Source organism: Erpetoichthys calabaricus, chromosome 3 (assembly GCF_900747795.2).
Source record: "Erpetoichthys calabaricus chromosome 3, fErpCal1.3, whole genome shotgun sequence".
NCBI lineage: Eukaryota > Metazoa > Chordata > Cladistia > Polypteriformes > Polypteridae > Erpetoichthys > Erpetoichthys calabaricus.
This window is the reverse complement of record NC_041396.2, coordinates 289,705,510-289,727,096: the sequence shown is the minus strand read 5'-3', so window position 1 is coordinate 289,727,096 and position 21,587 is coordinate 289,705,510. Positions and strand designations below refer to the sequence as shown.

Genomic DNA, 21,587 nt, shown 5'->3' with positions numbered 1-21,587 from the left:
GATCCAGAGAGAGCTGAAGATCACGGCCTGATGAAGCAAACAGGACAACATCATCTGCGAAAAGCAATGACCCAATCCTGAGCCCACCAAACCGGACCCCCTCAACGCCCTGGCTGCGCCTAGAAATTCTGTCCATAAAAGTTATGAACAGAATCGTTGACAAAGGGCAGCCCTGGCGGAGTCCAACTCTCACTGGAAACGGGTTCGACTTACTGCTGGCAATGCGGACCAAGCTCTGGCACCGATCGTACAGGGACCGAACAGCCCTTATCAGGGGGTCTGGTACCCCATACTCTCGGAGTATCCCCCACAGGATTCCTCGAGGGACACGGTCGAATGCCTTTTCCAAGTCCACAAAACACATGTAGACTGGTTGGGCAAACTCCCATGCACCCTCCAGGACCCTGCTAAGGGTGTAGAGCTGGTCCACTGTTCCGCTTCCAGGACGAAAACCACACTGTTCCTCCTGACGAACCCTCCTCTCCAGGACCCCCGAATAGACTTTTCCAGGGAGGCTGAGGAGTGTGATCTCTCTGTAGTTGGAACACACCCTCCGATCCAAAGTGTCAACTACATTGCAATGCAGTTTGGTTTTAGTTATGACATGCAATGTATGGGAATGAATTAAAAACCAATCGTCTTCTTCTTCTTTCGGCTGCTCCCGTTAGGGGTTGCCACAGTGGATCATCCAAAATTGTTGTACTGTATTGCATTTTAAACTGACATGAAAATTGTGCGCCGCAATGAAAAGCAATCGATCGTCTCGTTGGCACACCTTCAATTATGACCCAATAAAAACGTGCCAAAATGAAATGCACCGCAATGAAGTTAACGTTTGCATTTCATTTTGGCACGAATAACGTTCCATACTTTAAAAGGTACATCTGTGTTCGTCATGTCTTGTTTACTGTTGCAGACTCCACTCTGAAGAGGGTGAATGCAATGCGCTACCATCAAGGACGTTGGTCACGTAACGCTCACAACATAAAGGCACGCCCACTGCGTCATTGTGACACACCCACTTCTATCCTTCTGGAAAACCGTTTCTCCTCCAGGCTTCCGGTTCAGTGGGAACGTGACGTCCATGAAGCGTGGGTCGATTTATAGAATACTAACCAATAAGACAAAATTTTACTGGATAGCTGTCCAATAGATACAAGGAAGGCGGGCTATTATCCAACAGGGAAATAGTGGTTTGCAGTGAGTTGTATGCGACTTTGTTTGTGCTGTGTTCACCTCCTAGGATTCCCTGCAGTAGGTGAGTTTTGTTTTAGCTTTAGGTTATTTATTTATGTCACGGATTATAATTAACTAATGAATTCCAAAAGGAAAATAAACTGATTTTTTAGTTTGCGTGAGGAATAATGTAGGCTTTAGAATGTTGGGTCTGTGAGCACGGGACTTAGTGACCCAGTTAAGAAGCGAACATGTTATATACTTTTTACTATGCTATTAGTGTAGTTTCTGTAACGGAAGTCTTTTAAAATGATTTAGAAGATCATGGGAGGTAAGCACTCGTTCAAAATTATGGGAAAAAAACAGTTCTTTAAGTCGTTTCGAAAATGGATGGTTATACAGCCAAGGCAGGGGAGGGGGCTGGTATGCGCGTGCTTTTGCCAGATATGATCGGTACAAACAAGACAAGCAAGGTGTGTCCCCTTGTGGTTTCCTGTGATGAAAAATTGAGAGGCTCTTCTTATTATTTAATAAGTGGATTTTTAGATAAAGCAAAACATGTCAATCAGTACAAGCACAGTGCACTCATGTAACAAATACTTTACGTGACGTACGCGGGTTAAGTTCTTAAGGTAGATAATGCGAATTGGCCACACAATATAAGGGAATAAAACAAAACATTGTGTCATCATCTTGCCTTTACCCTGTTCTTGTGACCAGTGAACAAGAACCAAGGTAGTTGCATGCAAAGTTATCACTTGAGTGCTCGCTTTTCAGATTGAATTGATTGCAGTCTCTTTTCATTGATTAGCAGGTAAGGGCTGCCTGGTTACAACGCAAGGTCCGTTATCTGAAGGCGTAGCACGAGTGTTAAGGCCGAGCTGACACCCAAGTGTTAATCTGGCCAAAGGTGGCAGATGTGTACATGTGTTTGTTTTGCAGAAGCCGATTTTTCAAATCTGCATGCAAATCAAAGGTGTGGCAACGCAAATGTCAGGAAATCATGCTGAGCTCTTTAAGCATGTGACAGCAGTGACCTTCAAATCATATGTTCAATGTTACATTTTTAAACTAATTTTTTTTTTTTTTGGACAAGTTATGAGGAGCTGGAGTTTATAATAGCAGAAAGAAGGTAAAGGCAGAAACTAATCTAGGAGGTAATACTGGTGTGGATACCCAGTGTCTGTAGGGGGAGGGGGAGGGGGGGGGGTTCCTCCCAAGCATCCCAAGCATCCCAAAGAAATTCAAGTTAGCTAAATTAAAATTAACTAACAAGTTGGTGTGTGAGTGGACTGGTTCCGTGTTCAGGGCTGTTTCAGCGCTCAGACCAGGATAAGCTCTGGCCTCTGTTTGACTCATACTGGATTGAGAATCTCATGTTGTGGAGAGCAGGAGGACATGTCATTGGCATATGCCCACTTTAGATGGGGGAGGAAGAGACTTAAGTATAGCTTTAAGTTAAAATTCTTAAAGATCTCCTGCCAAACTGTTTTAGACCAGTTAGGATTATGTGTCAGTTGTATTCAGATTTAATATCCTGAAATAACCTCATTGCATGAGCATTCTTATCAGCAACTGAATTATTTATTCCAGTTCCAGAAAAATAATCTTGTGAGATTAAATGGGTAAATAGGGTTCTGATCCATATATGAGCAATTTTCAGTATAATTCCATGACAGATATCTATCTATGAATACAAATGGGGAAAAAAGGCCCAGCATGAACAATTCTTGTTGACTTGGTTAAATGTTTTTCAACTTGTTTAACATCACTAGTGTCAAAAGGAAATTTATCAACAATTACTCCAGTTTCTAGTCCTTGTGGGCCACATTGGCTAATGGTTTTTCCTGCGATTGTTTCATTGACGGAGGCTGGTTTGTTTATTACATTAGCTGCCCTTTATTTCAGCTTTCAAGGCGATTGAAGCCCCTTCTTCGGTATGGTTATTATATAATACTAGCAAAATACCCGTGCTTCGCAGCGGAGAAGTAGTGTGTTAAAGAGGTTATGAAAAAAAAAGGAAACATTTTAAAAATTAACGTAACATGATTGTCAATGTAATTGTGTTGTCATTGTTATGAGTGTTGCTGTCTTATATATATATATATACACACACACACACAACACACATAAACATATATATACATATACATATATATATACATACAGTAATCCCTCCTCCATCGCGGGGGTTGCGTTCCAGAGCCACCCGCAAAATAAGAAAATCCGCGAAGTAGAAACCATATGTTTATATGGTTATTTTTATATTGTCATGCTTGGGTCACAGATTTGCGCAGAAACACAGGAGGTTGTAGAGAGACAGGAACGTTATTCAAACACTGCAAACAAACATTTGTCTCTTTTTCAAAAGTTTAAACTGTGCTCCATGACAAGACAGAGATGACAGTTCTGTCTCACAATTAAAAGAATGCAAACATATCTTCCTCTTCAAAGGAAACAGAGAGTAAAGCAAACAAATCAATAGGGCTGTTTGGCTTAAGTATGCGAAGCACCGCCTGTACAAAGCTGTTGAAGTCGGCAGCTCACACCCCCTCCGTCAGGAGCAGAGAGAGAGAAAAACAAAGTCAAAAATCAATACGTGCCCTTTGAGCTTTTAAGGATGTGAAGCACCGTGCAGCATACTTAAAAGCTGCACACAGAAGGTAGCAACGTGAAGATAATCTTTCAGCATTTTTAGATGAGCGTCCGTATCGTCTAGGTGTGCGAACAGCCCCCCTGCTCACACCCCCCTACGTCAGGATCACAGATAGTCAGCGCAAGAGAGAGAGAAAGAAAAGTAAGTTGGGTAGCTTCTCAGCCATCTGCCAATAGTGTCCCTTGTATGAAATCAACTGGGCAAACCAACTGAGGAAGCATGTACCAGAAATTAAAAGACCCATTGTCCTCAGAAATCCGCGAACCACCAAAAAATCCGCGATATATATTTAAATATGCTTACATATAAAATCCGCGATAGAGTGAAGCTGCGAAAGGCGAAGCGCGATATAGCGAGGGATCACTGTATCTACATATACACATATCTACATATACACATATCTACATATACACATATCTACATATACACATATCTACATATATATATATATATATATAGTATATATATATATATATATATATATATACATACATACATATACACTGTAGCAGTTAAGGCTTTTGTCCACCTCTTGAACCCTCAGGTACCACTCTGATGACCAGGTGAAAGTATAATAAATCTTCTTTTTATTATTACACTGTGCACAAAGCACTCCACACACCACACTACTCATATAACTACAATTCTCTATAAACCAACAATCCTCCTCGCCCAGACACGTCGCCACCCTACCTCCCAGCTCAGCTCAGTGTTCTGGGCTTCCCATAGTCCTTTTATACACCCTGACCCGGAAATGGTTCCTGGCCAAACCCACAAGTCCGTTTTCCTTCCGGGTCAGGGCAAACAGTCCTCTTCTTCATCCCGGGAGCACGTCGCTTCCTCCAGTCACGTGACTGTGACGCACTCCCGGGTTATAGGGCACGCAAGAGCCCACTAGCCCCCCTACAGCGACTCCCGGTGGCCCCCAAGGTACCCAGCAGGGCTGTGTGTATAAACTACAGAGTCCATGAGGCCCTGCTGGAAGTCGGGGCACCATCATGCTGTCCGGAGGGCTCCTCCTAGCGGCCTGGGGTTGAGGGCCGGACTGGAAAGCCGGCAATCCTCCACAGTTCCCCCCTCTCAGCGAAGCCAACTGGGGCGGAGCGTTGATCCCCGCGAGGGACATTCTCCTCCAAGAGGATGCGTCGTCCGGACCTTGGCGACGATGTCGAGGCCCCCCAGCGAACCTTGGGGGAACAGTGTATCTGTTATCCCACCGCTCCCCTGTCCTCCGGGGACAACTTCGCCATAGGTGGCCCGGTTGACGGCAGTTGTAACACCACCGCCGTCCTCCTGGTCGCCTCTCTTCTCTGGACCTAAAACACCTTGGGAATTAAGTCAGGGTTAGCTCTGCCCTTTCCTCCGCCAAGGAGTGAATTACGGCCGCTTTGCTGCTCTCAGCACGTTTCTTTAACATGTCAGGAGACCCGCGTTTTATCTTGGGGGTCTCCTGCTTTCTCTGGGGCTTGTGCACAGCGTGAGGCTCTCTATGGAAAAGAGAGAGCCTCTTTGCTGTTTGCACGCCCGTTGTCCTATGTATTATTGGAGGCGGCGTCATTAGTACCACATCGCTCCGGGTAACAGCACTATCCAGCCGCCCCGGTTCGATTGGCACTTCCTCCGCCCCTCCAGTAACCAACAACAACCCGCTTACTTTATTGGTCGGGGTCTGGAGTGGTGACTCGCTCTGGCGGGCCACGTCACATGCATGCCCCCGAACGATCGCTTCCTACCCCGGCCAATCAATCATGGTACCACACTCCAGTGTCGGGTTCACAGTGCTTTGGCAGCCGCTACTTTTTAAACGCGGTGCCGGATCACACTGTGTCCCCTTATTATATACGGCGCAGATTTCACTCACCTGCACCGTCGAATCAATCGAGGCCAGGGCTTCTTGGCCTAATCGCCGCAGGTATTCATGCAGTCTCCTCAGCGGCGCTTCGGCTGTGGCTCCCAGCTCCTCCAAACGTCTCCTCAGGTCCTCGATCCCCTGGAAGAAAGTGTAAAGGGGCGCGAGACACTTCTCAAGCTCCCCCAAGTTTATAAAGTTATTTGTCTTGGCTGGAGGCAAGGTTACTTCCTTGTTATGATCACCTGCCGACCGGGAACCAATGAGCACGTCCGCTCCTGGCACGTGCTCTGCTGGGCTTCGCGGACTTGGAGTCTTCTGAGGGACGGGTGGCTGCAACAAGCCGACTGAGGTCTGCCTTTTTTGCTTTAATGGCAGATCCTTCAGTCACATCCCGCCCCTCTTTACCTTTATTTAGAGTTGGCGCTGCTTCGCTCGCCGCCCCCTTCCACTTCAGGGAGCGCAGACGCGTTGGGGAATTATTTACCTCACCGATGGCTCTAACCTGACCTTCTTCCTGGTTGCCGTCGCGTGAGGTCATGTGGGCACATCCCACGAATGGGTTGACTGCTTCCAGCCTACTTCCAGCCCGACTTGCCTTCTGGGTATCGCGGCCATCTTGCCACGGCACGAGGCAGGCATCCGATTCACCGGTTACTTTCCGGAGGCAGGCCTCTGCAAAATAGGAATGATACATCCCCTGCCCTTCGGGCGTTGCCCTGGCGCATACCTCCAGATTTGTCCGCGGTGTCCCTAGTCCAATTAGGGCTTTCGGTGCGGCCGATTGCTGACAGCCTTCTTGCTGTTGTGCCCTTCGAGCTTGCTCAGCCTTTATCGGCTCCCGGTCCTCCTCACACCCAGTCAGGTAAGTCCAGGTCAGCTCGGCGTCGGTCGCGGTCTTCACCCAGTCGGTGTTTGCCTTCTTTTTGCCAGATTTTTTCCCCATTGCGGCTGGCTGTGTCTCACGGCTCCCGATTGCAATGCTCTTCTTCGCGGGTGGAGTTTTCACCTCCGCGGTTACTAGAGGGACCTTCCCTGGGTTCTCTGCCACAACGAATTTTACAGGAAATGCAGATCCTCTGCCACCAGACGGCCAGAGTATCCTGCCGACTACGCCAGTGTAGCAGTTACGGCTTTTGCCCACCTCTTGAACCTTCAGGTACCACTCTGATGACCAGGTGAAAGTATAATAAATCTTCTTTTTATTATTACACTGTGCACAAAGCACTCCACACACCACACTACTCATATAACTACAATTCTCTATAAACCAACAATCCTCCTCGCCCAGACACGTCGCCACCCTACCTCCTAGCTCAGCTCAGTGTTCTGGGCTTCCCATAGTCCTTTTATACACCCTGACCCGGAAATGGTTCCTGGCCAAACCCACAAGTCCGTTTTCCTTCCGGGTCAGGGCAAACAGTCCTCTTCTTCATCCCGGGAGCACGTCGCTTCCTCCAGTCACGTGACTGTAACGTACTCCCGGGTTATAGGGCACACAAGAGCCCACTAGCCCCGCTACAGCGACTCCCGGTGGCCCCCAAGGTATCCAGCAGGGCTGTGTGTATAAACTACAGAGTCCATGAGGCCCTGCTGGAAGTCGGGGCACCATCATGCTGTCCGGAGGGCTCCTCCTAGCGGCCTGGGGTTGAGGGCCGGACTGGAAAGCCGGCAATCCTCCACAACACATCCACATATATATACATATATATATATATACACATACATAAACACACACATATACATACACACACACACACACACATCTTATATATATATATATATATATATATAATTGTGTTGTCATTGTTATGAGTGTTGCTGTCATATATATATATATATATATATATATATATATATACATACATACATACAGTGGAACCTCGAGATACGATCACCTCTGTATACGAGAAATTCAAAATACGAGGAAAGTATGAGCGAAAAATTCAGATCTAAATGCGAGCATTGGCTTGCGTAACGAGCCACGAGCCAGGCTGTGGGTATAGCTCGCGGCTTAGCGAGGGGGCGTGGTAGCAGTTGTGAGCCGCGATCTGCCGTGTCTGCGTTTCTCACTTAAGTGCACAGGTGGGAGACTGCCCACATCCATGATTGTTCCTGTGGCTGATGGGCTGCAGCTGCCATGTCCTCCCCGCATATATAGAGAAGCGCGAGCCGGTTAAGGGGGAGAAGAAGTAAAATAAAAGAGAGAGAGAGAGAGAGCAGGCAGGCAGGCAGGAAGTCGGTGCGGGAGAGCGAGCGAGCGAGTGCAGGCTCGCGTGTAGCTGAACAGTGAGCTGAACAGGCGAGCCAAACAGCTGAAGCAGGACGGTGTAGAGAAGGTCAGCTTGCATTAAGAGTGTCTCGCCTGTTGCAGAGCCCGCAGGTGAGACGCTAACAGAGAAGAAGCACCGGGGATTGTCATCTGTTTTTTAAAGACTGCATCCTTTTGACGTTTTAACCACGTGTTAAAGGATTGTTATTCTTGTGTATTTTAAACCTCCACTTCACAACTGTTTTATTTATTTAAAGATTTATTGAATGCTCTACTGCACTTTGGACACCTGTTTTGATTCATTTAATAATCAGTTATATTATTTACCAGTGTTATTTATTAAAGGTAGACTACAGTATATATAATTTATCAGTGTTATTTGTTAGGAAAATTGATTTTTATGTTAATATATTTGGGGTGCGGAACGGATTAACTGGATTTCCATTATTTTCAATGGGGAAGTTTGTTCTAGATACGAGAAATTCGCTATACAAGCTCAGTGCTGGAACGAATTAAACTCGTATCTAGAGGTTCCACTGTGTATGTGTGTGTATATATATATATATATATATATATATATATATATATATATATATATAGCAAAATACCCGTGCTTCGCAGCGGAGAAGTAGTGTGTTAAAGAGGTTATGTAACTATATATACACATATCTACATATACACATATCTACATATACATATATATATATACATATACAAATTTACATATCTACATACATATAGATATAAATACAGTAATCCCTCCTCCATCGCGGGGGTTGCGTTCCAGAGCCACCTGCGAAATAAGAAAATATGCGAAGTAGAAACCATATGTTTATATGGTTATTTTTATATTGTCATGCTTGGGTCACAGATTTGCGCAGAAACACAGGAGGTTGTAGAGAGACAGGAACGTTATTCAAACACTGCAAACAAACATTTGTCTCTTTTTCAAAAGTTTAAACTGTGCTCCATGACAAGACAGAGATGACAGTTCTGTCTCACAATTAAAAGAATGCAAACATATCTTCCTCTTCAAAGGAAACAGAGAGGAAAGCAAACAAATCAATAGGGCTGTTTGGCTCTTAAGTATGCGAAGCACTGCCGGTACAAAGCTGTTGAAGGCGGCAGCTCACACCTCCTCCGTCAGGAGCAGGGAGAGAGAGAGAGAGAAACAATGTCAAAAATCAATACGTGCCCTTTGAGCTTTTAAGTATGCGAACCGTGCAGCATACTTAAAAGCTGCACACAGAAGGTAGCAACGTGAAGATAATCTTTCAGCATTTTTAGACGAGCGTCCGTATAGTCTAGGTGTGCGAACAGCCCCCCTGCTCACACCCCCTACGTCAGGATCACAGATAGTCAGCGCAAGAGAGAGATAGAGAAAAGTAAGTTGGGTAGCTTCTCAGCCATCTGCCAATAGCGTCCCTTGTATGAAATCAACTGGGCAAACCAACTGAGGAAGCATGTACCAGAAATTAAAAGACCTATTGTCCGCAGAAATCCGTGAACCAGCAAAAAATCTGCGATATATATTTAAATATGCTAAATATTTAAAAAAGGCGAAGCGCGATATAGCGAGGAATCACTGTATAGACATACATATATACATACATACATTCACATATATATGTGTGTATATATACAGTAATCCCTCGCTACTTCGCGGTTCACTTTTCGCGGATTCACGACTTCGCGGATTTTATATGTAAGCATATCTAAATACATAACGCGGATTTTTCGCTGCTTCGCGGGTTTCTGTGGACAATGGGTCTGTTTACTTGCTTCCTCACTTGGTTTGCCCAGTTGATTTCATACAAGAGATGCTATTGGCGGATTGCTGAGAAGCTACCCAATCAGAGCACGCAGTTAAGTTCCTGTGTGCTGCTGATTGGCTCAGCGACGAGTGTTGCATTAACCAGGAAGTCTCATCTCACTCATTCATCATTAACGTGCTAATGCTTCAGGGGCCGTGTCCAAGCACCAACAGAAGATGCAAATGATTGCAGAAAAGGTAAACGTTTTGGATATGTTGAAGGAAGGGAGCAGCTACACCGCTGCAGGACATCGATTCTCTTTATTTAAAAAGGAGGAAAAGCATATAAGATCTACAGCCGCAGTGTCCTTTAACCAGGGTGCAAAACGAGTTGCAAGTGGACGTGATAAGGCAGTAGTCTGGATGGAATCTGCTTTAGGAATCTTTGCAACAAGGTCGACGACGTCATGACCGCTTAAAAGCTGCTACGTGTACTTCGCTATACAGTAAGTGTAAACTTATCTACCGATTTCATATTGCTTAGCAGTTGTTCCTGTTTTTAATAGAGTAAATGGTGGGTTGTAAACAATACAGGGAGGGTTTAAAAACGTCCAAATACACGTTAAATAATTAAATAAATATAGTGTCCCTACTTCGCGGAAATTCAGTTATCGCGGTCGGCCTTGGAACCTATCTCCCGCGATAAGTGAGGGATTACTGTATGTGTATATATATATATATATATATATATATATATATATATATATATATCTACTTATTGGCTCCTGTATTTAGGATATAGCGGGTTGGATAATGGATGGATGGACATCTGTATGCATAGCCCTATTTGCCCGATTTCGTTTTTTTTCTTTCTTCAGTAATATTTCAGTAAACCCGGAGCTTGTCAGTTCAAATCCTGGTACTGACACCACTGTGTGACCCTGAGGAAGTCACTTCACCTGCCTGTGCTGCAAAAAACAAAAGTAATGTAACAAATTGTACCTCAGATGTTGCAAGTTGCTGGAATAAAGGCATAAGTAAAATAGATAAATATGTATTATACACATAGGAACTATTCATTTATTTTCAGTTAAGTCATCTGCAGCAAACTTTTATAAATGAGGGTTTCTCCTTTTTAGATAGTGCAAACTGTTTCTTCTTCATTGACGTTTTCTCTTGGAGAGCGTTTTTCATTTCATTGAAAATTAAAGCAGCAGCTGCCAAAATATGTAACCTTCTTATTAATTTTTCAACATTGTGTAAAATAAATTTATAAAGTAACATAAAAGGTTTAAATACTGGTTATCCTTTTACACTAAAATATTACTAAAGAGATACAAAAAAAGTAAAATGGATATGTTCTTTTTCTTTAAGGAGATTAAATATTACTGAAGAAAGAAAAAAAAAATTAAACAGCCAAATGGGGCTATGCATATGAACTTAAAAGGTTTAAATAAAACAGAAATATACACTTTTATTTTTACTTGCTTAACTTGTGGAGGGTGTATCCTGTAGCAAAGCCCTAACTTTTTTCGTGAAAGCCCGTTTCAGTCAATAAGTCTTAAAAAAAGGTGTAAAGGTATTGACAATAAGCTAAGCAAACCCAGGAAGACATGGAATCGTTTAAATCAAGTATCATTACATCTTCCTTTCTTAAAGAGAAGTAAGGCAGTACTTATAAACTTACATATTTATATATAGACATACATACATATATATATATATCCGAAGCCGTGCAAATACACTCTTGAGAATGCAACGTATAGTTGTACAGAAGAAAAGCAATCTTGCCTCAAATGAATGGCAACCTTAGGTTTACACAGTGCTTTCTTTCTGAAGTACCTGCACTCATGAATATGTCTGTATGTGTCAGTCGGTCAAATCCACGCGCTTCGCACCGGCGAAGTACCGCTTTTAAATTTTTATTAAGAAGAAAAGAAAGCCTTTTTAAATTGAGGGAAAATATACTAATAACAGTTTGTTAAGGATCTGTTTTTTTGTGAAGCTGCCTTCACTCGAGTGATCACTTCGACCTGACTTGGTGGCCAACTATAAGCGTTACCTGGTAGGTAACCACCCATACAATCAGATTGTGAATCAGACTACGAATGCCGTGAATGTAATTACCCCGATCTACATGTTGTCAAATAAACGAACCACACGCCGTAGCGCGGAATGTAATTACCCCGATCTACATGTTGTCAAATAAACGAACCACACGCCGTGGCGCAATTTTAGGGGCTTTGCCTGTAGCGCTGACGTCCGAGGTTCGATTCCCGTAAGGGAGTGAAGTGAGTGGCTGGTTACCTACCAGGTAACGCTTATGGTTGGCCAGCAAGTGAGGTAACATCAGCCACGGGTGCCTTCAGTTGTGAGAAGCAGATCATAGAATGGTTGAAAATAGTTTACTGTCAAATAATGCAAAGAGTACGCGACACGTCTTTCCCCCTTATTCTTGGCTCATCAGGCGTACACACTCACTGCACTTGCTTACGGTAATCGAACCTCGGACGTCAGCGCTAGAGGGGCTTAGCAGCGGTGAAGTATTGCTTTTAAATTTTAATTAAGAACAAAAGAAAACCTCAGAGGTTCGATTCCCGTAAGGAGTGAAGTGAGTGGCTGATTACCTACCAGGTAACGCTTATGGTTGGCCATCAAGTGACGTAACATCAGCCACGGTGCCTTCAGTTGTGAGAAGCAGATCATAGAATGATTGAAAATAGTTTTGTATTTACCTTTTTAGTAAAAGGCGAGTTTTTAAGCCTGAGAAATCACCCTATAAATGCACACGTTTAATTGCACATGTGTTAATATGTATGCTTACACAGTATTAAAAGACAGTGAACAACGTCATTTACCTTTGTTCCCGCGTTTGACTCGTGCTGTAAATCTCTTCCTTGTTTTTAGTTCACATGATTACGTAGGAGGCGTGATGACGTGATACGTGACTCTGCCTCCTCCATTAGAGTATATGGACAAAAAACATGTTCCAGTTATGACCATTATGCGTAGAATTTCTAAATGAAACCTGCCTAACTTTTGTAAGTAAGCTGTAAGGAATGAGCCTGCCAAATTTCAGCCTTCCACCTACACGGGAAGTTCGAGAATTAGTGATGAGTCAGTCAGTCAGTCAGTCAGTGAGCCAGTGAGGGCTTTGCCTTTTATTAATATGTATAGATAACCTGCCTGAAGAAGGGGCCTCAGTTGCCTTGAAAGCTTGCATATTGTAATTTATTCATTTAGCCAATTAAAGGTGTCATTTTGCTATGTTCTGATACCAGGGGTAGAAGCTGTTTCAGGACCAGCATCTCAAAAGTCTTCACGATGTATAAATTAAGACCCAGTAAGTCCTTGGGGTGACTGGAATGCCCTTTCTTTGGCACTGGGACCACACAGGATGTTTTCATATGGCTATGGAACCTTCTGCAAACTCAAGGAAAAGTAGAACAGTTACTGAATGATCTAACATAGCTCACTGACACATTTTTCATCTCCAAATTTCTTTTATTCACAAAAACTTACTGGTCTTTTATCTCACTTTTTTTTTTTTTTTAGTTACACCGCCTGAATAATCAAAATGTGGAATCCAAATCAAGGTGAGTAGTATGTGTTGTTTTTTTTTTTTTTTTTTTACTCTTTTCACGGTTTGTTTTTTAATTAGAATATTAGAACAATCTTTTGATGAGAACAGGCCATTCAGGCCAACAAAGCTCACCAGTCTTATTGACTTAATTCTTAAAACGTCAAGTCTAGTGTTAAAAGACCCTAAAGTCTTACTGTCTACCCCGCTACTTGGTCTCTTATTCCAAGTGTCTATTGTTCTCTGTGTAAAGAAAAACTCCCTAATGTTTGTGTGAAAGTTACCCTTAACAAGTCTCCAGCTGTGTCTCAGTCCCAGTCTCAATCTGCTGGACTAATACTCTTTATGTTTTTATAAACTTCAGTCAGGCCTCCTCTTAATCTTCTTTAGCTTAAACTGTAAAGGCTCAGCTCTTTCTATTTTTCCTCATAATTCATCTCCTGTAACCCCAGCCTAGTCGCTCTTCTGTGGACCTTTTTTAGTGCTGCTATGTCCTTTTTGTAGCCTGGAGACCAAAACTGTGCACAGAACTCCAGAGGAGGCCTTACCAGTGTGTTATAAAGGTTAAGCAGAACCTCCTGTGACTTGTACTCCACACAGCAAGGCGCTATATAACCTGGCATTCTGTTAGCCTTCTTAGTAGCTTCTGAAAACTTTATGAAAGTTGATAATGTAGTGTCCACTACGACTCCTAAATTCTTGTCATAAGGTGTACTTTCGATTTTTAGAACTCACATTTTTACTTCCTACATGTAATACTTGAAATTTACTTAAATTTCCTTAAATCATCTTCCAGAATTCTTCCCAAGCCTGTATGCTGTCCAAGTCCCCCTGTAATGATTCAACAGATTCTCAATTATCTGCAAACTTAATGAGCATGTTATTTATATTCCTATCCAAATCATAGAATCTATCTATTGTATATAATGCCTTTCACATCTATCTATCAAAAATACTGTATATAAATATTTAATTTTAATAAATAATGGCCTTAGCAAAATTCAGACAGGGGTTCCTCATACCATCACCCTCTGCTTGTTGTGTCTGAGCCAGTTTTCGCACAACTTTCCTCAGTAAAATTAAAACCTGAATGGAGCAGAACTCTTTTTAAAATAAATTGCAACAAAACTGAAAAGTCCTTCGAATAGGCACTAAAGTACTACTTAAGAAAATGAGCTCCTTCTCAGTCACTCTTGACGATGATCTCATCAGACCTTCGTCTAATTCACGTTATCTTGGTGTCATTTTTGATTTCTCCCTTTCTTATTCTGACCACATAAACCACATTAAGAAACTTTCTTACCTCCACCCCCATAACATATTTCATATTTGCTCTTTCCTTGCCTTTTCTAATGCTAATAAACTTGTCCATGCTTTTATTACATCCTGTATCCATTATTGTAATTCCCTACTGGCAGGTGCCCCTTCTAATCATATATCTCAGCTTCAGTTGATTCAAATCTCTGCTGCAAGAGTCCTTACACGAACCACCAACATAACGCCCATCCTGCTGCACCTTCACTGGCTCCCTGTGTCTTACAGGACCGACTATAAAATTCTATTAATAACGTACAATGCTTTAAATCGCCTTGCACCGACTACATCAGTGACCTTCTCCATCACTATGCTCCTTTCGCCTGCTAAGGTCCTGTTATTCTGGTAGTCTTGTTGTGATCCACACTAACGTGCACTCTGTAGGTGACACAGCTCCAGCTTCAGCTCCATAGCACCCAGACTTTGGAATAAACTTCCAAAATTAATGAGATCAACTGACTCAATTCATTCTTTTAAAAAACAACTTAAAACTCATCTGTTCAGTAAGGCTTTTAACTTAACTTAACATTCTACCATTCTTTCAGTTTACCTCTCTGTCCAGATGTTCAGGATAATTTGTATGTGTGTCATATCACAAATTATTTGTTCAGGCTTTTCTTTTTAGTATTGAATTTAGTATTTTACTCTGCTTTATTAGCTTTTATTCTATTTAATGCTTTGTATATCCTGTATTTATCTGTTTTAGTGTTCTATGCAGAAAATATTTGTATCCAATGTTATGTATACCCTGCTGTTCTTTCTGAGATGTTGTGAAATGCCTTGAGCATGGGAAAGGTGCCCAACTTTTCATGTGGCACCTTAAATGCTTTCTGAAAGTCCACTTTGACCATATCCTTTTGTTGCCTCCTCGTAGAATTCTAGCATGTTGGTTAAAACACGGCCTCCCTCTTCTGAACTCATGCTGACTGTTCAGTAAAAATCCTGTTCTTGCCAGGTATTGGTCAACCTTTTCCTTGATAATTCCTTCCTTTAATTTACCTGTGATGCACGCTTGCTTTACTGGCCTGTAGTTGCTTGGATCTGCCCAGTCACCCCTTTTATATAGCAGGATAATATTTCTATTTTTCAGTCCTTTGGAATATTCCCAGTGCTCAGTAACTTCCTAAAAATATGTGTGAGGGATTTAGATATGTACTCGCTAATCTCCTTAAGAACTCAAGGGTAAATATTATCTGGTCCTGAACATTTGTTATATTTCAGCCTATTTAATCTGAGCAGCTCTTCTCCCTCTGCAATTTCCAAATCACTCAGTACCATCCTTAGTAATCCCTGTTACCACTGGGAAGTTATCCACTTCCTCATATGTGAAGATCTCAGAAAAATGTGAGTTTAAAGCATCTGCTATTTCATTGTATTTTTGAATTCCACTTTACTATACCTGACGCACTTGACCTCCTCCTTGACTGTTCTTTTACTACTAAAATACTAAAAGAATCTCTTTGGGTCATCTTTTGACTTATCTGCTATATTCCTCTCCAACTGCCTTTTAGCCTCCCTAATATCCTTCTTTATGGTTACCCTCATGTTCTCATACACCCAACGATTGACATTGTAGTTATTAGTCTTATAAGCCTTATTAGTCTGTTTTTTTCCTTTGCAGTTTCTTTTTCAACTTTTTTTTTTTTTTTTTTTTTTTTTTTTATAACCTGCTGTGAAGTTTCAGATTACCTAGTAATTCTAAATTTAGGTATGTATCTGTCCTGCACCACATCTCCTAAATATGTGCCTTACTAAACTTAAACTTAACAGTTTTAATCTTTGCATCTGCACTATTCAAAAACACTGAGAACTATATTATGGTCACTTGACCCTAGTGGTTCTATCACCTCTTCACCCTCCATTCTTTTCTGATGATTACAAAAACACTAAATCTAGACAGGCTTCACCCCACATTGGTGCTTTTAAAATACTGTGTTAAAAAAACAGTCACTGATTACTTCTAAAACTGCTGCTCTTGTATTCCAATTTTTGCAAGGTTATACCAGTTAAATGTTGTTGTTGTATCCAAATATTATTTCTATAGCACATTTTCCTACAAATGATGTAGCTCAGAGTGCTTTACAAGATGAAGAAAGAGGAAAAAAGACAAAATGTATAAAAAATAAAATTAGGCAATACTAATCAACATTGAATTAAAGTAAGGGCCGATGGCCAGTGAGGACAGAAAAAAACAAAAAAAAAACCTCCAGATGGCTGGAGAAAAAAATAAAATCTGCAGGGGTTCTGAGGCCATGAGACCACCCAGCCCCCTCTAGGAATTCTACCTAACATAAATGACCTCCATCAGTCCTCATGGTATTCAGAGTTCACATGGAAGAACTTGATGATGATGGTCATGTGGGTTGTGTAAAGTCCCCCATAACTAGAATATCCCCCTGTAAACTTTCCTTTTTAATATTACTAAAAAGATGTGCATTGAAATTGTCTGCATTGGATGGTCTATAACACAATTCTAAAACAAGTCCTATTTCCCTAATGCTTTCCAGATGTCCTCACTAAGATCGGGCTTATCATGCCACAGAAGAAGACTTGCTTTTAAATTCTGTCTGACACAAACAGCAACACCATCTCCTTTTCTGTTCTGTCTGTTATTCTTAAAAAATGTGTATCTCTCTATGTTCTACTCATCCCCGTCATTTTTATTTAGCCAGGTTTCTGTTATTGCTATAATATCCTCATAATTATGCCTCTGCTACATTCAACTCCAACTCGCTTGTTTTAATTTTGACACTTCTAGCATGGTCACTAGAATCGTTGAAACCAGCAAAATTTTTCCTGTCCTGGAGCACATTACTTTTCCTCATAGCTCCTTATCACCGCACCAGTTCCACCCTGCAAAGTGCTTTTTTTTTTTTTTTGGCAAATGTGTCAATTAGCAGCACACACAATGTGTTCACCCCATCCTCTATTCAGTCTCCATACAGCAAAGTTCTGACTGCTCAAGTCTGTGTGGATTTTTTTATCTGGCAATGAGTTGTAGGGAATTTTATATAGGTAGACATTTGAATGCGTGTGTGCATTTGCGTGTTTCACAGTGAAAAAACGTGCATGTCTCACAGATTCGCTCAGGTGGTGCAGAGGTAGAGTTGCTACTTTGCAGTGAAGAAGTTTCTTGGTTCGATTTCCAGGTCCTCCCTGCATTTATGCTTTGGGTAGTGAGCTATTGTTAATATTATTATTATTATTATTATTATTATTATTACATAATAACATACATTTGATTTAAGTCTGTAATAGTCTTTGTAAATTTGTTACTTGTAAAAGTTAGTGCTGAAGGGATAAAAGCAGGCACACACATTCAGGTGAATCATTTCCGCTTGGTATCTTGTTGTCACTGGAACTATTTTTTTTTTTTATTATTATTCAGTTTTATTCTTGAATAAAAGCACTTGTTTCATTATATCTTTGTGAAAGTGTTTATTTTATACTCCAGTAACCACTTGAATGACATCAAATCTGTCTCTGCCTCTCTCGCGCTCTCTCTCATGCATGCACACACACATCCATGCGTGAAAACGCTACGTTATTTGAACATGAGTTGTCTTTCCAAGGGGGAAAATGAAAATATAAATAATGAAAATATTTGAACGGCTTGTTCTAAACCTTCTGGAGTCTGTTACTGCTACTGATCTTCACCCTGTTCAGTTTGCATATCGAACAAATAGATCAGTTTGCGATGCCATCAACATGGGCCTTCACTTTATGCTGGAGCATCTGGACTGTAAAGGAACTCATTTCTGAATACTGTTTGCAGACTTCAGTTCATGCTTTTAGCACTATTGCCCCTGAACTGTTATTAGCTACATGTCTACAGACTGAACTGAATCCTTCCATCTGTAAATGGATTTAAAATATTCTGAGAAACTGGAAACAATACATTCGGGTGGGCTCCCACCTCTCAGACTCTCTATATTAGCACAGGTGCCCCACCCCAAGGCTGTGTATCTACTTTATTGCCTGTATCCCAATGACTGTAGGTCCAATGATCATTCAATAAAATTCATTCAGTTCGCTGATAACACCATTGTTGGTCTAATTACTAATGGCAACGTAACCGCTTATAGTAAAGAAGTGTCTCATTTTATGCCTTGATGTGCTTCCAGCAACCTAGTCCTCCATGTTAGTGACTTTCACAAATAGCAGTTACAGTACGTCTCCCACTAGAAATGAATGATTCTGCAGTTAATATGGTGAAATCCTATGACTAACACACTCAGCTGGGATATTACCACCACTTCCATCACTAAAAAGGCACAGCAGCGATTGTACTTCTTATGCCAACTAAAGAAATTAAATATATCCCAGCCAATCCTAGTTCAGTTTTACAAAGCCATCTTTGAAAGTGTAATCACATTCTCCATTGTTGTCTGGTTTTGGTCCGCAACAGCACACTCCAAAAAGTAAATTTCAGCGTGTTGTGAGGTCTGCTGAGAAAATAATAGGCTGTGCTCTTACCATCTGCTGCAGACCTATATACATCTCATGTCACTAACCATGTCATAAGGATTACCATGGGCTCATTTCACCCAGCTCATCACTTGTTCCACACATCCCCTTTGGTAAACGCTTCACATCAATTGGAACTGAAACTAAAATGGACACCTCAATAGTTTCTTTCCTAGAGGCATAGTCCTCTCAAACCATCAGAGCTTTCTCAGCTCACAACCTGCCTTAGTGAAATTAAAACCTGGATGGAGCAGAACTCTTTAAAATTAAATTGCAATAAAACTGAACTCCTGCAAATTGGGACTAAAATGCAACTTAATAAAATGAGCTCCTTCCCAGTCCATCTTGGCAGTGATCTCATCAGACCTGCCTCTACTGTAAAAAATCTTGGTGTCATTTTTGATTCCTCCCTCACTTATTCCACCCACATAAATCACATTAAGAAACTTTCTTACTTTCACCTCCGTAACATATCCCGTGTTCGCTCCTTCCTCTCCTTCTCTAATGCTGAGAAACTTGTCCATGCTTTTATCACATCCCGCATCGATTATTGTAATTCCCTACTAGCAGGTGCCCGTTCTAATCTTATATCACAGCTCCAGCTTATTCAAAACTCAGCTGCAAGAGTTCTTACTCGAACCAGCAGCAGCGAGCACATCACACCCATCCTGCTCCGTCTTCACTGGCTCCCTGTGTCCTACAGAATCGAATATAAAATCCTACTAATAACCTACAAAGCTTTAAATAACCTCGCACCAAACTACATCAGTGACCTCCTCCATCACTATGTGCCTGCCCGCCCACTAAGGTCCTCTGATTCTGGTAATCTTGTTGTGCCCCTCACTAATCTACACTCCATGGGTGACAGGGCCTTCAGCTGTATAGCGCCCAGACTCTGGAATGACCTACCAAAATTAATCAGGTCAGCTGACTCCATGAATTCCTTTAAAAAACAACTCAAAACTCATCTGTTCAGGAAGGCTTTTAGCTCTATTTGACTTTATTACCTTTCTCTCAGTTTACATCTCTGTCAAGATGCCAATGTAACCTGTATGTGTGTGCTAGACCATCAATTATGTTGTCTGTTTTTTTCAGAATTTACTGTCTTAATCTTCTTTATTTATTTATCTGGTTTACAATGCCATATACTGTATATTCTGCCGTTCTTTATTATATTCTGTAAGTGCCTTGAGCATGGGAAAGGCGCTATATAAATAAAATGTATTATTATTATTATTAAACCAGTAACTTAGGCCTGGTTTCTTAATTGCATTCATGTGTTCTGTCATGTACTGTATGAAGGTGTGTGTGTGCATGCATGTCGATACACACTCACACTTTCACTTGCACATCATCATTTACACATCTTTTATAATTGTACTGTTCTTTAACTTTGTGTTTTTCTTTTTAACTTGTGCAATTTATGCTGTTTGTGTTTTGTTCTGCTATAAGCAGCTCCAAATCTACCAAGTCAAGTTCCAGTACTTTAAGTACTGGCGAATAAAAGTGATTCTGATTGATGTCCCAGGACAGTGTGCACCCTTTACCTTGCACCTTGTGACCGTGACCCACCTATCTGTACCTGTCTGGCCCTGAAATCTCCTCCTGTGCCACTTTAGGGGGGCACACAATCTCTCTTAAGGACACCTGGGCTAGGTCCAAATGTTCTAATATTCTAATTGTTTGTTATATGAGACCCAGTTCATATTCAACGTAACTGCTTATTTTTCACATTCTGCTTTCAGGTCAACCTGGTCCATACCCTGGAGGTCCAATGCCCTCTAACCCTTCATATCCTTCAGGTCATGTCCCCTGGTTATCCCCCAGGCAGTAACCCTGCTTACCCACCTGGCATGGGTCCTACTGGCCCTTATGGTCCCTCAGGGCAACATCCATTTCCACCTGCACACCCCTCTTACCCTGGAGGCCAACCCAGTGCACCCTCTTACCCTGGAAGTATTCCACCAAACATTGGCCCACCAGGTGGTGTCTATCCAGGTAGTCATCCCCAGCCATACCCAGGGTACCCTCCTGGGATGGGAAATCCATTGGCAGGAGGGATGGCTGGGGTTATGGGTGGGTGCAGGTATGGCCACTGCTTCACACAAAATGGATAAAAAAAAGAAGAAGCAGATGAAAAAAATGAAGAAGGCCCAAAAACATGGAAGACATTGCAAGGTGAGCTTTTGTGGTAGAATTTAATTTTGGAAAATGTAAATCCATAATTTGCACACAGAATTTTTTTTTTTTTTAAACATTGTACATTAGGGATGTGAATAAAAGCCTTTTGACTGTTTAGCTGATCTGAGGTTCAGAAAGGTTTAGGAAATTTAAAAAACGGTTTACCTAAAACTGATCCTAAACCCTCCTACCCACAATCCCAAGATTTCACCTAAGTCTGCAGGTGATTCTATAAAAATCAAATTTGCACAACTGAATCAAAATCAAGTATAATTAAGTGACCACTGACCATCCCAGGTAAAATGGTATTTTGGAACCCTTCATCAAGGATTCTCAGTC

General features: G+C 41.7%; 1 long non-coding RNA gene across 2 annotated transcripts; it reads left to right on the top strand.

The window, feature by feature from the left end:
- The first annotated feature begins 1,118 nt into the window (after positions 1 to 1,118).
- Positions 1,119 to 21,028, top strand: LOC114649077 (uncharacterized). Of its 2 annotated transcripts, none has more exons than XR_007934368.1 (3): positions 1,119 to 1,258; positions 13,262 to 13,302; positions 20,813 to 21,028. It is a non-coding gene; the product is annotated as an uncharacterized LOC114649077 (long non-coding RNA). The 2 variants fall into 2 exon arrangements; XR_007934369.1 differs by lacking the exon at positions 1,119 to 1,258 and adding an exon at positions 1,993 to 2,017.
- Positions 21,029 to 21,587: the final 559 nt, after the last annotated feature.